This window comes from Nicotiana sylvestris, chromosome 7 (assembly GCF_000393655.2).
Source record: "Nicotiana sylvestris chromosome 7, ASM39365v2, whole genome shotgun sequence".
In the NCBI taxonomy this organism is placed as follows: Eukaryota; Viridiplantae; Streptophyta; class Magnoliopsida; order Solanales; family Solanaceae; genus Nicotiana; species Nicotiana sylvestris.
In genome coordinates, this window is record NC_091063.1 from 135,813,035 (window position 1) to 135,831,138 (window position 18,104).

The window sequence follows — 18,104 nt, forward strand, 5'->3', positions numbered from 1 at the left end:
CTTTAACAATTCCTTTGCTCAAATTACCTCTTATGTTCTTTTCCCTTAGCTGAGATAACCCATCAATATGCTAACGACCATAAATCTCACAAATAGACGATTATGTAATCCAACCGTAGGTGGTGGGACTCTCCCACTTAGCTTGAAGCCACAATTACACGACCTTGGAACCCACCAATATTCTTTATCTCTGATTGACATAACCTTGCACAATTAAACCGACAGATTCCTTGAAATCCTTCTATTAGCACTTCATGAACACTATGAATTTCTATCAATATTCACATATTCGACCTCTTACCGGATGGCTAGTAAAATCCTTCGCAGAAGCTTTGCCAATCACGCGACCGCAAACCTGCTCACAGGGGATAACCCACCTATGGAAAATACCCACTACGACATCAATAACCCATCCTGAGCACGTGCTCATTCACCAGCTGCACAAGTCCATTCACTTCTTTTGGACATCGACTAAATGTGCAACAATATCCTTCCAATTCAAAATTATGTTGTACCCTTCTTCATATCAATCAACTCCCTTCCGACGTATCCAATCTCCCAGCGCATAATAGCCAATACTTCAAATTAAATCCGTAGACCCCAATTAACAATCACTAAAATTCCCAAATCATTTCAAACTCTCCTTAAGGTACGTAGTCCTCCTACCATAAAGCCCATATGCCACTTCGCCACTCTCCCACTTTAGTATAACTCACCCCTTTAATCGACTACTCGACCTTTGTTTCTTATACCTGGCTTTCTAGGAATTTTAACTACCGCCTGACACTCCCCACATGTCCTTCCATATCCTTGGCTGCTCAGTTGTTGCCTTAAATAAAGTCTATCTTCGTAGCACTTGAACCCACAAATCACTACTAACTTTAAACATTTCTGAAGATCATCTTCCTCAAGCCATCAACATTAGAAACACCGATTCAATCCTGAACCACTGGACCCTGCGATATCTAACCGTCGTTTCTCCAATATTATTTCACAATATCTTACCCCAAAGGAGAATTGCAGAAGACCATAATACCGGCGAACTTAACACATCCAATCAAGGACGACGACATTACATATCAGATGAAAATTCCACCATGCTCAAAAATACCAAGTCTCGTTACTCCATCACCCCAAATTCGGACATTCATAGGCCAATTGCTTTTCCTCCGCTGGAAATGAAATCTCAGATCTCTGAATCGTGCACTGAGTGGACTTTTTTTCAAATCATTCACCGCCCTAACACATAGGCAAGTATCCTATCATCAAGTTAATACTGAGAAATAACCAATCGTGAGCATCATAGAAACCTTTGCATAGCCTCCAAACTCTTAGAAGCACAACCATCGAGTCGAAATGATAGAAAAATCCTTCTGCAAGACGACGACCATAGCCCAACCAACTGTACCGGGAGAAACATCACGCACCACATCTGTGGTATTATTACAATTCTTTAATTCTCGATTTATAACAAGCGGTTCACGTCGCATAAGACTGAATAGGAAGGAAATAAAGGCATAAGTCTCAAGGAATTAAACCATACGATGAGGACAAGAAAGGGAAGTGCTCCTAACAGCCCTGCAACCTCTCGAAGATAAGTACAGACGTCTTCGTGCCGATCCACAAGACTCTACATACTCGCTCATGACTCGTGAGACCTAAGGGAACCTAGTGCTCTGATACCATGTTGTCACTACCCAAATTCTACTAAGGGTCATGATGGCGCCGGACACCACTGTCAAGCAAGCCAACCAAAGTACTTAATTAAATTCTCATTTTAATAATTTTGAAAGCTATGATTTTCCTTCAATTTTACCAGTAAAAGATAATCGTTTCAAATAAAATATGAATGTTAAGAATTTAATACAAGATACCCCATAATTATCCCAGAACCCGGTGTCACAAGTGCATGAGCATTTGCTAGGGAATGGAATAAAATATAGTAACTGTCCGGAATACAAAGTGGACAAAAATGAAAAACACAGTAAAATACTCTGAAGGGGACTCTACTTGCTGCGGGTCATCTCGATAAATGTAGCTCACATAAGTCTCTGTGCCAACCATGCCTTTATGCCACTAGGCCACTAGCCACATATGAACCTTGTAAGTGTAGTATGTGTACGAAAACAACGTGTACCGAATGAGTATCCCATCTAATCTCGAAGAAGTAGAGACGAGAGGTCGACTTCAACACTTACTAGTCCTATGATAATATAGTAAAAGTGTGAGGAACTCATGAATTTAATAAAGCAAAATTTAACCCATACAGGCAGGAAGCAGGTAAACAACTTCTCAAATAATAAACGATTTCCAAGGATTTAATTTTCATTATCTTTATCAATTTATGTTTGGCCAGGAAGGGCAATTATCAACATTTAAAATTCTCAAGCAAGCAATACAAGCATGCGCATATCAGGTCGAGGTCGTACGGCCTGATCCAACATAAATATAAAATGTGCACTGCCGAGGGTCGAACAGCGCGAACCATAGACGCATCTATTACCCGCTCGTGAATAATACATGCGATGTGGTCAAATTTAAATAAACAATCACCATGCTCGCAAATTATACATGTGACACATGTACATATAGAAATACATGCTCAAGCAGCCAATTAAGAATTTATCAGGGAACGTTTATCCAAATAAAAGCCAATTATCTTTTAGCGATTTAAGAAAATGAAGTATAATCCTTTTTGAAATCCATTAACTGATTCGATAGGATTTAAGCACTTCAACTGCCAACAAGATTACAGATATTCCAAGTATAGCATGCTTTTGGGTCCTAGACTACCTGGACTTACATATAATAGTAGCTACACACGGACTCTCGTCACCTTGTGCGTACGTAGCCCCCACAAATAGAAGCACATAACCAATTATTTCACCTATGGGTACAATTTCCTCTTACAAGGTTAGAAAGGAGACCCACCTCGCTCCGAAGATACACAACCGGCATTCCACGCCTTTCCAGACTTGAATTGATGCTAAATGCTCCAAAACTAGCTAATAATTATGCAAATCTATTTATATATGTTCAATTACTAATTACAATCCAATTTATAGAAATTCCTAATCACGATCGAAAAGTTAGCAAAATTGCCCTCGGGCCCATGTCCCCAAATTCTGAAATTTCTCAAAGATAAAGTTTACCCAAGAACTCACGAACTCAAATATATGATTTTCTCTTAATTCCATACCCAAAATCGTGGTTAAAATCCAAGAATATCAATTTTCTAAGTTTTCCCTCAAATCCCAAGTTTCTACCAGTTTTCATGCTCACATCCGTAACAAAACCATGTATTAACTCACAAGGGGTGAAATTAACTTACCTCATGTTTGACGATGAAATCCCTCTGTTGAAGCTCTCCAAAAATAGCCCAAACAAGAGAAAAATGGAGGAAAATGGCCAAGAACCCCGATTTTATAGAACCTTACTGCCTCCAGCATTTCCGCACCTGCGGTCACACGACTGCTCCTATGGTTTCTCTCTGGGTTCCTGTTTCCGCTTTTGCGCCTCAATTCCCGCAGGTGTGGTCCCGCTTCTGCGGCAAGATGACCGCATCTGCAGTCCTTACACTTCCACCCCAAAATCGCATCTTCCTCAAATTCCAAAATTGATCCGTTAACCATCCATAATCCACCCGAGCCCCCCGTGACCCCAACCAATCATGCCAACCAGTCCCAAAACACATTGCGGACTTTCTTGAGGCCTCAAATCATATCAAACAATGCAAAAATAATGAATCGACCTCCAATCCAAGCTTTCTGAACTTTAGAACTTCAAACTTGTACATTCGATGCTGAAACCTGTCAATTCATGCCCGATTAACCTCATATTTTGCACACAAGTCACATTTGACATTGCGGACCTACTCTAACTTCCGGAATCGAAATTCGACCCCAATATCAAAAAGTCAACTCCCGATCAAACTTGCCAAAAACCTTCAAATTTCTATCTTTAGCCAAATGACTCCAAAAGGACCTACGGACCTCCGAATTCACTTCCGATCGTGCTCCCAATACCAGAATCACCATACAGAGCTATTCACAGACTCGGAATCCCAAACGGACATTGATAACACTGAAATGCACTTCAACCCAAACTTATGAGATTCTTCGAAAATGCTAACTTCCACAATAGGCACCGAAACGTTCCCGGTTCTTCCAAAACCCAGTCCGGACATACGCCCAAGTCTGAAATTATCATACGAACATGCTGGAACCTTCGAATCCCGATTCTGAAGTCGTTTACTCAAAAATCCAACCTTTGTCAATTCTTTCAACTTAAAGCTTCCGAAATGAGAATTCTCTTTCCAAATTAACTCCGAACTTCCTGGAATTCAATTCTGACCATGCGCACAATTCATAATACCTGAAGTGAAGCTGCTCATGGCCTCAAACTTCTGAACGACGTGCTAGAGATCAAAACAACCGGTCGGGTTGTTATAGTAAACAAAAAAAAGAGTTAGCTTATTTACTCCAATCTCAATCTTCCCGAAACACGCAAGATCTAATTCATGCGGCGTCATGATATGTAGGCAACCCCCATTGGATTTGATCATAGCTATAAAATAAAACTGAGTAAAAAATAATTTGAAAAAAAAAGAGAAAAAAATTTGATTGAGTGAAAAAAAAGTAGTGACAAAAAATAAAAGAGTGACAAAAAAGAAAAGAAAAGAAAAGAGAGTGCCAAAATAGAAGAGCGAAAAAAACAAAACAAAAATCGAGAGTGATTAGAGAGAAGCAAAAATGAAGAAAATAGGTGCAGATTGAAAAAAAGGGGTTAGTTAAGGCGGGGATGGAACATGCAACTCGTTCAAATACATAGTAGAAACGTTTAACTATCTATGTGCATTGCATCCCAATATGCAATTTCCTATCTGTTAAGCGCTCAAAACTAACAAGGTTGTTGGGTGAGTAAATTAGCTAGGTTTTGTTCAGGTGGTTGGTTTTGTTGGTAATCTGGCTTCCCATCCTTACAAGATCCAAAGGAAAGGTTCCTATGGCCTCTGAAAGCCATCTCCAAATAATCGATCCTGAGGATAGCCCAGCACCGGTTATTGCACAACTAGAATCAGCAGCTTCTGAAGAGAATAGGATGTTGCGTGTCCGCATATCGTAAATGTGGGTCGCCTGGTCCAATGGTAGGGAACCGCCAAGTGCAATTCCTGAGTTCCCTAAGTTTATCCCCAGATCAGACGAGGTTATCAATGCCCCTGTGCCCAACCCGCTCATCCCATGCGGGCACCCTCCAATGCTGTCCAATGATCCTGGCATGCCTTCTATGGTTCTCCCCAGGCGCCAGTTTCCAGGGCACCTCCAATGTTGTTCTCTACAGCACCAGTCTACACCACAGCACAACCAACTTTACCATGATCGAATATTGAACCTCAAATCTTCACCTTTCAGGGCCCACAACTTCAATCAGAAATAGCATATGTGACCCCATACTCTTTCACTTAACCTCTGCAATATGATCTCTCGGTGGAGCAAGAAAAAGTTGTTAAAAATCCCGAGCAAGAGGAAATGGCTCGAATGATGAAGAGCCGGGAACAAAACCTAAAAAACATGCAAGGTATGAGTGGCCAAAAGAGTGTCTCATACTCTGGCCTTTGTATGTTTCCCTATTTTCATTTGCTAGCTGGTTCAAGATGCCATAATTTGAAAAGTACGATGAGCACGGAGACCGGTCGCTCATCTGAAATGATGCTGTAACCAGTTGAGGGGTGCTGGTGGAAAAGAGGAGCTGCTAATGGCCTATTTTGGGGAAAGCCTCACCGGAATCGCTTCTGAGTTGTATACGGATCAAGAAATTTCTCATTGGCACATGTGGGATGATATGGCCCGAGACTTTGTCTACCAGTTCCAGTATAATGTGGACATCGCTCACGATAGAAACTCTTTGTCCAATTTGAAAAATAAAACCTCAGAAAGCTTCCGCGAATATGCTGTCAAATGGCATGAGCAAGCTTCCAGGGTAAAGCCTCCAATGGATGAAATTGAAATGTTCACGGTCTTTCTACAAGCCCAAGAGGCGGACTACTTCTAGAACATGATGTCCGCTATGGGAAAGCCGTTTGCTGAGGCTATCAAAAATGGGGAGATAGTAAAAAGTGGGCCAAAAATGGGTTGAATATTGAGTCATGCTGCTTTTAAAGCCACATCACCAGATGTTCAAAATGGTTCAGAGGGTTTGATAAATGGAAACATGAGAGAAAAAGGAGCCATGATGGCTTCCAGCTCGAGGGGGGCCCACAGGTTTTTAAGTTATTCATATTTGCTTCCTGAAGTCCCTCAACATTATTAACCCCTTCAAGATGCTACATATGTCGTGGAACCACCTTTTTATGTTGTGATGAACGCGCAACCTTACACCCAGCCACAACATCATACACAAAACTGAGCTCCACCTCCCATAAATGTCTATCCTTACCAGGCTCCATATAATCCACAACCAAATGTTCCCCAGTACAATCCTTGCCCAAGAAAGCCTTTCAGAAATAATCAGTTCACCCCTATTGATGAATCGTATTCAAGCTTGTTCCAAAGGCTAATCATGCTAAATCTATTGCAGCTAGTGGCCCCGAACTGGCCGAACCCCGAGTCCCCATCACAACAAGCTGATGCCAGATGTGAATACGACTCTGGAGCAGTGGGACACAACACGGAGGACTGCCTTTTCACAACACTGGCCAATAGTTGGAATAATTTGTGAAGATGAGGAATTTGATTCGGTACTGGAGGCCATTGTCGAGACAAAAGAAAAGCCAAAAAAGGTCGCCAAGCCTAAAAGTTCCCCATCAGATGAGAGTCTTGGTAGCCAGTCTTGCTATCCTTTCTGCGTCCAGATTATCTCAGGGTGTGATCCGGATATTTTACATTATTGTCTTACTTTCCGATGTAAACCCTTCTATCTTCACAAATTGAAAAAAATCAAAAAACCAAAAATCAAAATCAAATGAAATTAATATTTCATTGTCGAGGAATGTCTCTTTTCTTAATCTTGTCATTTTTATTATTCTCTTTTTAGTTCTGTTAAATGCAGATTTCAATAACATGACATGCTTGCGGACTTCATGCCCAAATCCTAAAATGCTGTCAGACTTCAAAATAATGAATCAAGAATTAGATTGCAATGAAAATAAGTTTAAGGAAATAAAACAAAGAGTCAGAACAGCTAAAGGAAAATTGGCTCCAGATTGGAAAGATCCATACATGGTAACAAGGATACTTACAAAGAGAGCGTTGTACCTGGAAATCATCGAAGTAAATGTCCTGAAACAACTGTTAATGCAAATGCAACCAAAAGGTACTTTGTTGGATCCTCTATATAACATAAATGTTCTCTGATTGGGATGAAGAAGGCTTTTATTCTTGCTACCTAAACACTATCAACCCTTTTGAAAACTCCTTGAGCCGGTTACTTTTTTTTTATTACCCTCTTTGGAACCTGAAAGTGTTATTGAATTATTTTTTTGAAAAAACGAAATAAAGAATGAAAAAAATGAAAAAGGAGAAGAAAAAGAAAGATACAAAAAAGGGAAGAAAAGACAAAGAAAATGAAATAAAGAAAAAAATGAAAAAGGAAAGGAAAATGAAAAAGCAAAACAAAATAGAAAAACAAAAGAAAAATCAAAAAACAAAGTTCCCTGAACTATGTTCGACTTGATGCTGAAAGGATACGTAGACATAGTTCCATCTTCAGTCACTGACATTGACACAGTCCTGGGCAAGGTTTCTCGATTTCGAGGCAAAAGCTCTGATGAATTTCTGAGAGATGAACGGTTTGCACGGATCAGGCATCCAGTCCAAAGGGCATGTCATGTTTATTGAAGTCCGTAAGTACTCCAGATAAGTCCTTCTTTATTTTCCCCGAAAGGAATACCTCTTGTTTAAATTCATTTATCCCTTCCATTGTTTGTTTTTCCTTTGAATCCCTTTCAGTATAACTCTATTCCAAAACTGAGACGAAAAAGGGATGGCAAGACTGATTTACAGGGTTCTCATTTGACACAAGCTAATATGCAAAAAAGGCACCCAGCATTGTCAGGGGCACCAAGTCGACCTCGACTGGTCATGGCAGTCGATGCTTCGAATTCAAAACTCTTGGAAGGAGAAAATCAAATTGAATTGCCTATAAAGGCAAATGAAGTTGAAAAGGTTGAGTCCCATGAGGCCAACCATCTCGGCAAAGGTTTGAAAAGCCAAGGTATCCCAAATGCTCTGAAATTGAAATTGGGAGAAAGAAGCCAGAAATGAAAGGCCTATGAAGGAGAAATAAGTTGGAAAAAGGTTAAGTACTACGCGACTAGCTGTAGCAGCAAAGTTTGAGGAGCCAAAATTTTCCCAATGCTCCGAAGTTAAAAAAAAAAAGAAAGAGAAAAAAAGAAATCAGAAGGGAAAGGCCTACGAAGGCAAAATAAAGTCGATAAGGTTGAGTTCCACCGACCAACCATCATGGCAAAGTCAGGAAAAGCTAGAGGTTCTCCAGGGCCTGAAATGAAATCGGTCCTCAGGGAACAAGCAGTTGCAGTTGAGATCTTCATCAAAGAAGCCGGGACGAGATCAAATGAGTGAAATAATCAAGGCCACAAAACGAACCACCGTTTCAAACTAACAATTGTTCTTTGTTTGAAAACAAGAAACAAGTGCAATCCAAAGCAACCTTGCAAGAAGCAGGTGCAACCAAAAAAAATTGCGCAAGGCTAGAAACAACTCTGTAGCAATAATCAATCAAAGAGGGAAGTCTCCTCCAAATTCTTTCCTGCATTTTATTCATTTTCTTAAATAAAAATATAAAATAAATATATAACAAAAAGAAGCCAAAAATGAAATGAAAAGAAAGAAGAAGAAAAATTTAAAATCATGGTAGTATAGGGCCTCTAATCCCTAGCTGCATCTTTTCCAACACAGGGTCCCACTCCCTAGCTGATGCCAGCATAACCTGGTAATTCTTTCCAACATAGGGTCATACCCCTTAGTTGATCCACGGCATAACCCAAGGACCTTTCCGGCCTAACCCGATGACTTCCCCGGCATAACCCGAGGACCTTTCCGGCATAACCTGATGACTTTTCCCAACATAACCCGAGGACATTTCCGGCATAACCCGATGACTTCCCCGGAATAACCCGACAACCTTTCTGACATAGCCCGATGACCTTCCCCAGCATAACCCGAGGACCTTTCCAGCATAACCCTATGACTTCCCCGGCATAACCCGAAGACCTTTCCGGCATAACCCGATGACTTCCCCGACATAACCCGAGGACCTTTCCGGAATAACCCGAGGACTTTCCCGGCATAACCCAAGGACCTTTCCGGCATAACCCAATGACATTTCCGGCATAACCCGAGGACCTTTACGACATAACCCGATGATTTTTCCAACATAACCTGGTAGTTTTTTCCAACATAGGATCTCATTCCCTAGTTGATGCCAGCAAAACCTGATAATCTTTTCCAACATAGGGTCCCACTCCCCTGCTTTGCCAACATAACCTGTTAATCTTTTCCAACATAGGATCACACTCCCTAGCTTTGCCAGCATAACCTGGTAATATTTTCCAGCACATGGTCCCATTACTTAGCTGATGTTTGCATAACCTAGTAATCTTCCCAACTTAGGACCTCCGATCCCCATTTGATTTCATTTTAGATTTAGGGTCTCCACTCTGTCATCTCTTTTTTTCTTAAGGATACACAATCCTGATTTTATTTCTTTCAGTAAAGAAGTAGTTTAGATTTTGTTACAATAACTCACCAAATTTTCCTAGATTTTGTTAATATTATAAAATCATTGAAAATCATAAAAAATTATCACGTTTTAAGTTCATGCCATCTTAGGTTTAATTTGAATCTAGGAATTAATATATTAGGTCAAAATCACAAAAAATATCCATTTTTACCTATTTAAATTTTAGTCTTTAAAATTAGCATTTTTTGTTAGTTTTAAGTTAATTAGTCGTTTTAATGTTAAAAATAAGCAAAGAATTTTAATTTCTACAAAAATAGATTGATTTAGGATCTTAATTAATTTAATTAGAATTTAAAATCAAAGAAAAATAAAAAAAGGAAAAAATAATGTATGCGGCGAAATCAGAAGACTCGATTTCTCGCCATTGAGCCACTTCAGAAGAAAGCCTCGAGACCCCGAGGATGTGAAGCCACAACCGAATTTCCTCCCTCAGGGCTCATTGGGGCCTGACTCAAAGAAGACAAAGGACGAGGCCAGAACAGAAGGGAAAGTTCCCTAGGCATATGGCTAAGTCTGACATGGCCGACCTACCCAGAGCCTCGCGTTTAACCATCACATCTCCATGCTTTACACTTAATGCTCATCTACTATAGCCGGGTTCCCCTTATATATAAAGGGAACCCACACCAACTTGTAAAGGGTTGATATTTCTCCAACCATTCTACTCAAGTGCAATAATCTCTCTCTCTCTCTCTCTCTCTCCCCTCTCTAACTCGCTTGTTCTTATTGGCTCGAGACCATTTTAGCATTTTATTGTTTTCTTATTTGTTCTTCATTTATTGCCTGATATTGATCATAGAGAGCCTTGTATGATCATATCTTAACTGTTATCCCAACCCCGACTACCCCGACACCTCGAACTCGAGCCAGATATCGACCCTGATAACTCGAGATTGGGCCGTACATCGACCCTGAGGCCCCTCATCGACTAATCCTACACTCGGGCAGTAGGTTTCTTAGTTCGCTCAACTCCCCGTTTTGCCTGTATCCCCTTGCTAAACAAGCCCGGACAGTAAGACTTTAGGCTTGGTTATCGCTCCATTTTAGCTCGTATTTTGCCATAAACTTCATATTCTTAGCATTAACTGCTCTAAACAACTAGCATAAAAATTTATCACGTATTTTTAGAATCCCATTTACAAATCCCAGCCCGAGAAGAACAGGAAGTTAGACTTCATGTTATTTTTGAAATGTTGTAGGTAGAATAGTTCGCCATTTCTCAGTTGCAAAGCCATTCGAAAACTCCCAGCACAGCAGCGCCGGAAATAGCTCCCCCCGCTGAGCAAGTACTCGAAAGATCAAGCTATAATGGGTCCATAGCCGACCCTGCCATAGTAAAGATGCTCGAGGACCTCACCAAAAGGATTGAATCGGGTGAGAAAATGATTGCAGCCAACGATAAAAATGTCGAGACCTACAACTCTAGGGTCGATCAAATCCCGAGTGCGCCCCCGATCCTCAAAGGCTTGGATTCGAGAAAGTTTGTACAGAGGTCGTTCCCCGAGGAAGCGGCCCCGAAGCCCATTCCAAAGATATTCAAAATGCCGAAACTCCCTAAGTACAACGGTACCACTGACCCTAACGAACACGTTACCGCCTACACCTGCACAGTAAAAGGCAATGGCATAAAGAATGACGAGATCGAATTCGTGTTGCTGAAAAAATTTGGAGAAACACTCTCGAAGGGGGCCATGATGTGGTATCATAACTTGTCTCCCAATTCCATATATTTATTCGCCATGCTAGCATACTTCTTTGTAAAGGCACATGCCGAAGCCATCAAGGTAGCAACGAGGAAGTCTAATATTTTTAAAATCAAGCAAAGAGAGAACGAGATGTTGCAGGAATTCGTGTCCCGCTTTCAGATGGAGCGGATGGAGCTACCACCAGTCTCTAATGATTTGGCAGTACAGGCCTTCACCTAAGGCCTGAGCGAACGAAGCTCAGCGGCTTCAAAATAGCTGAAGCAGAACCTGATCGAGTATCCGGCTGTGACCCGGTCGGATGTCCACAACCGGTATCAATCAAAGATCAGAGCCGAGGATGACCATCTGGGAGCCCCTTCGGGCTTAGTGTACCCAAACAGACTCCTGGCAAAGGAATCGAAACCAAACAAAGAAAGGTACCAGCCGTACCTCGAAGATAGGAGAAACGCCCTAATGCACAACCTACCTCGCAATGATCGTAGGATGGATCGAGGACAGGACCTTCGAGGGCTTATCAACAGGACCGGGTTTAATCGAAACATAGTACGAACAAATGTGCCCCACCTATCAAAATACAACTTCAGCATCGATGTGTCAGACATCGTGCTCGCTATCAGTAATATCAGAGATGCCAAGTGGCCCAAACCGATACAGTCAGATCCTTTGCAGAGGAATTACAACTTAGTATGCGAGTTCCACAACACGCATGGTCATAAGACCGACGTTTGTCATCATCTATGAGAGGAGGTGGCTCGGGTGCTCAACAAAGGACACCTTCGGGAATTCCTTAGCGATCGGGCCAAAAACAAGTTCCGAGAAAGGGAGACAACCAAGAAAAATTAGGCAAACGAGCCACAACATGTCATCCACATGATCATGGGGGGCGCCGATGCCCTGGAGGAACCCGTGATGAGAAGAAAAAAAATATCCATCACCAGAGAAAAATGGACTCGGGGATATATCCCCAAAGACACCCTCACGTTTAGCGAAGAGGACATCGAGGCCCTGTCTCAACCCCACAACGATGTCCGGGTAATTTCCTTCCTTGTAAATTCCTTTTAGATAAAATGCGTACTCGTGGACCCAGGTAGCTTGGCCAATATTGTCAAGTCAAGGGTGATAGAATAGCTTGGACTACTCGACCAGATCGTGCCCGCCACTCGGGTCCTTAATGGATTCAGCATGGCGAGCGAAACGATGAAAGGAGAAATCATCCTTCCGATTACCGTGGCCGGCACGACCCAAGACACCAAATTCCATGTCATCGAGGGAGATATGAGGTATAACGCCTTATTTGGGCGGCCTTGGATACACTACATGAGAGCGGTACCATCCACCCTTCACCAGATGATGAAATTCCCAACAAAGGACGGGATCAAAACATTCTATGGGGAACAACACGCGGCAAAGGGAAATGTTTGCAATACACGACGTGGTACCGATGCTCATACCTCTGCCCCCGGATAAGCCAAAGGGAAAATCGGGCCTCGACCTCGATCGATCTTGAAAATATAGAAATCCATGACGCGTTTCTGCCCCAGGAAATTATAACAAACCAATCCCGAGGCTTCTCCAGCATATCTCACTTTAAGTTACGACCATCCCCCTTTTCATTTCGAATTTGGACTAACCCTTCTGCAGGCACCCGATCGGAGCTGCCGGAATGATAACACTATCTGAAGACCTCAAGGCTCTAAAAACGCATTTGTTGCACTCTTTTCCTTCGACCGAATATTTGTCCCAAAATAAGGGTTTTTACCAGCAAGGTTATTAACGAGGCAACGTCTGCGAGCTGTCCGAGGGGGAACTCCGCAAAATGCTCAAACTTCCCTTGCAGTTGACTTTTGGATAGAGAAGGGCATTCCCCCCAGAAAAATACTCGCTCGAAGGAGTTTTAAAATGTCAAGTAAGGTTCCTGTAGGAAAACAATGTATTGGACTGAACGGTCGAACGAGTCATGTCCATATAGTCAGGCGCCGGTCGACGGACACATATATTATTGTATCGGGCAATCGAAGAATACCTTTTGTTAAAAGAAAAAAGCACTCCTTCTCAAAGTAAGGTAACAAATTCTTTCACCAGAAATGTCCTGAATAATCGGGAACGGACGCCAGCAGTTCAAAACGCTCATACGGCCTCCGGGTCGAAGCTCTAAAACCACAAAATCTTCAGGCAAGGCAACATGGAAATCGCCGTTCGGTCTAATACAGATCGATCCAACACAACAGTATATATTTACGCCAAGCAATAAAGAATATATTTCGGCATCTCGTACTCCAGAAAAAGGGATTTTAACATGCTCACGGCAAGGGCCCCTCCACCGAAGGCATCTCGAAATACTCAGAGACTTAGCGTCAACAATTTGGCACCCGCACAGCCCCAGGGTTAGAACTCCGGGCTCATAAAGCCCCAGTAAGGTAACTCCGAGCTCACGAATAACGGCCTTCGATCCTAAGAAAACTCGATGACTTGGAGACTGTCGCCAATTGCCTTACACTGGAAAGCCCGAGGCTGTAAGACCCAGAGTGGGCAGACTCGGTATAACCAGATCTATTCTACAAAGTAACACAAACTGTAAGACCTCAATAGCCATGATAAAACTGTAAGACCTCAACAGGCATGACAAACTGTAAGACCTCAACAGGCATGAAACTCAAAAATCCCGAAGTTTAGGCTATACGTAGCATTTGTAAGAATCCCGAAAGGGCATACCCTCGGTGTAGACGCCTAAACTATCACTCGGGATCAAATGGCTCCGGCCAAACACATATGACTATGGTCAAAATGGCTGATAAAACCAAATTAACATGACTTAGGGACGCCCGACCATCGCTAAACACAATCGTAGGCCACTACTTTGAATATACTTCGGAAAGAACCGATTAAAACAGGCTTCCCTCAACGGGCAAAAGAGCTTTGACCACGTCCTCCAAATCACAAGGCTTTGACCTACTCAGCCTACGAGCTATGAACCTTCCGAGGTGCTTGAACATCGCCGATAATGACTTGAAATCGAGGTTCTTCAAGAAACGACGACGGGTCAGGCAAAATCATTTCAAAAAGACCTTAATGAGAGGAATACAAAGCCTACAAAATGCCTATGGGCAAAAGCGTAAGAGCCATTATTGCCAGCCAAACAAGCCTCTGGGCCTCACATTAAAAAGTCTCAACGACCAAACATCGTAAGAGCCATTGTCGCCAGCTTGAAAATTGACAACTTGAGGATTCAAATGAGCTCAAGTCGTAACGTGATTCGAAGACCGGATCAAAAATTGTTAACTATGCAAGCTCCGGGCCACATATCAAAAGGTCTCAATGACCGAAAACAGCATAAGAGCCACTGTCGCCAACTTGAAAATTAAAAGAAAACTTGAGGGTCAATTGAAGCTCGAGTCGCAACGCGACTCGGAGACTGGACCAAAAATAATTGAAATAACAAACGACCAAGGGTGAGATATAAAAATCATTGTCTTCCGCCCATGCAGGCATGAAAAAACTTGAGGGTCAGTTGAAGGTCGAGTCGCAACGCGACTCGGAGACTAAACCCAAAATAGTGGAAACAACAAATACCCAAGGGAGAGAAATAAAAACGATTATCTCTTGCTCATGCAGGCATAGGAGACCGGAGGTCTGGTAAGCTTGAGTCAAGGCCGGGCTCAAAGATTGAGTTAGAACAGTTGGGCAAAGCACATAGGCCCTAACACCTACTTACGACAAAAGTCGCACTCAAAAGCCTCCGGGCCTGACTAATTAGTTCCGAACCCACGAGGTTCCTGCCAAACACCGAAACCAGCCCACCTGGTCAAAGGCAACGCGGAAAAAGGTACAAAGGAGATAAAGCTTCAAGTTTTCTCTTATTTTATATATGTGTGAAAGGCGCACTCTCCATCTGCGAACATGCTCTAAAAGTATTAAATACAAAGCAGAAAAATAGCAAAATCTACACTCCGCTCCAATGGGCCATAGCCTGCCAGATTCGCTCTCTGTGACGTCATCAAGAAGTGACCGAGCATCACGCTTGTCCGCCCTTGCTCGAGCCAATTTCTCTGAGAGAACGAAGCCCCTTGTGCCGATCTCCTCGAGTACCTCTCTTCGGGATCTGCAATGAACACATTCCTCGAGCCTCTTCTCCCGGTCGAGGGCCTGTTTCAGCTCGGCTTGGGCATCAGTAACGTCTTTCATACGAATCGCCATCTCCTGATCAACTTTAGTTGGGCTTAATGTTGCTTTAGCCCGGGCATCGATTATCTCGAAGATCAGACTATAGTGTCCCGATCATATCCACTTGAACTATGGCATTGTCACGAGCCAAGTGGAGTTGGGCCTCGAAGGCAGGAACCTTGGCCAAAGCACCTCTCTCCTCTAAAGGTTGAGCTTGCACCTAAGCCCTTAGCTTACCACAAGCATTCCTAACGTGGTCGGTGTCGCCCTTGAGGTACTCCAAGGCCTTCGTCGTTTTCTGCAGCTAACATAGGAAAAAGGGGTTAACCTTAAGGACCAAAAAGAGCGAAGCACATGCTACAAAAGGTTACCTGCTCCATCAAATAGCTCTCATAATTCGAGCTCCGATACGCCTCATATCGCCAATGCAGCAACTCAACCTCCTTCTCCTTGCAAAGGACCCTAAGGGACTCACCCTCATCCAAAACATTCCGAAGCCTGGCTCCTTGACGGAGCAACTTAGACCTAAGCCTATCACAGGCTTGTAAAAGGAAAACTCGATGAAGAAAGAAGAACGCAGAATATAGAAGAACTTTGCCTAAACTCACCATGAAGTGCAGCTGGCGGACTTCCTAAAAGTCATAGCACACTCTTGTTGATCCTGCTGCTTCAGCCACATGAGAACCTACCTCGGGCAAAGCATATTCACTCGGAGAATCAAAGACTTCGGGAATGGCAGGCTCGGACGATGCCCTCTTCTCGAAGACACGAGCCCGTTCATCCCCACTAAAAGCTTCATCACACTGCGGGTACGGATCTCGTTGATCGCCATCGTCCCTCAGCTCAAAGGCCGATGACTCTTTCCCCCCTTCGGAAGAGCACATCCTCCCCCCAAGGAGCCGCTCGATACCTGCAACGACAATACCAGTGATAAAGAAAAATGAAAGTGTCATCCCAAATATATGAAGGCCAAGGTAAAGGCATCGTACGCGCACACCTTGGAATTTCTCTTCCCATCCAGTACGGGACATAGCTCGCCACCTACGCTCGTCACAGGTTGAATGGGTCACCAACCTCCGGACCCAGCCGGGCAGATCGAGAACTTCGCCCGGCGTCCATAAACTTGCTGCAAAAGGGGAGAAGAACAGTTACTCAACAGACTTTTGCTATAAGCAAAACTTGAGAAAGCGCCAGGCATTCCACTCACGTTCATGATTCCAACCCTCGAGTAATAGAATAAGCTCCACAGGGACAATGTCAGCCGTCCAAACCCGGATGAATCTACTAATCCACTCTTAGTCATCACCTTCTTCATCATCAACAACAAAGGTGTGGACGAATGTCACCTCAAGGTTAACAAGCCTCGGTGATGAAAGGGTCGATACAGCCTGATGAGGTAGCCGAGCGAGAATTCAATCCCGGCCTTCTCCGCAAAAAACCTCATAATAAACACCACTCTCCAAAATGACGGATGTATCTACGCTAGAGTAACCCGATACTTTATGCAGAAATCAAGCGCGACCCTTTCAAGGGGGCCAAATACGAAGGGATATAGGTACATGCTTAAGAATCCATCAAAAAAGTCCGTAATGCTCTCACCCAGGGAAAGCACCTGCAGCGTTATCTCCTCGCTCTATCCGCAATATCTCCTCACCAACTCCAGATGTTCCTCTCTTATCAAAGACACAATCATCGAAGAGAACTCCTGCGGACCTAGTGTGGACTCTCCCCTCCCTACCGGGCTAGCCCCGAAGTAGTTGCCATGACTATGGTAGAATTGACAGACTAAAGTAGGAACGTGCGCTAATGCTTTTTGCACCTGAAGAAATGAAGAACCCTATGCCAAGGCGGAAGGGTAGCTATCTAAAATAGTGAGGCCTTTTGAAGAAGCTGAAGCCGCCCCACATGTATGCGGAAAACAACGATGATTCACCTATCCATAGCGAGCCTCGAGAAACCAATGGTCTCGGCATAGATCCCGGAGCGGTACCCCACCCTAGAGGCATGCATCGATAAGAAGTTAGGCCTCAAAGAGTCAAATATATTGTCTCTAGTCTCGAGGTAGTGCCCGATCTCGAGGATCTCTGCCAAACGACCGTGAGGCCATGAGCCCCAAGCATGATGTTCAGAGATAAAAGAAGATGATAAGAAGAAATGGGTAAATGATCCAACGAAGGTACCGGGATAGAAAAATCAGCGCCAAGTCACCCCTATTTATAGGGGGTAACGACACGATCATCAAGGCTTTGGAAGATTGACCGGCGGATGCGATTACTGTGCTCTTGAAAAATCGAATCTACGGCGGTACACTCACCTTGGAGAATGGGAATCGGCAGTGTGTTAAATGATGTCAAAATGCACAAGTCCACAGGGCACCACGGTTGTCACAAAAACTCGCGCCACAGGTTTCATCATTGGTGCGACGCCACCGTAAGGAGCTCGATGAGTTAGGTGTCCGAATCATTTCCCATCGCTTCG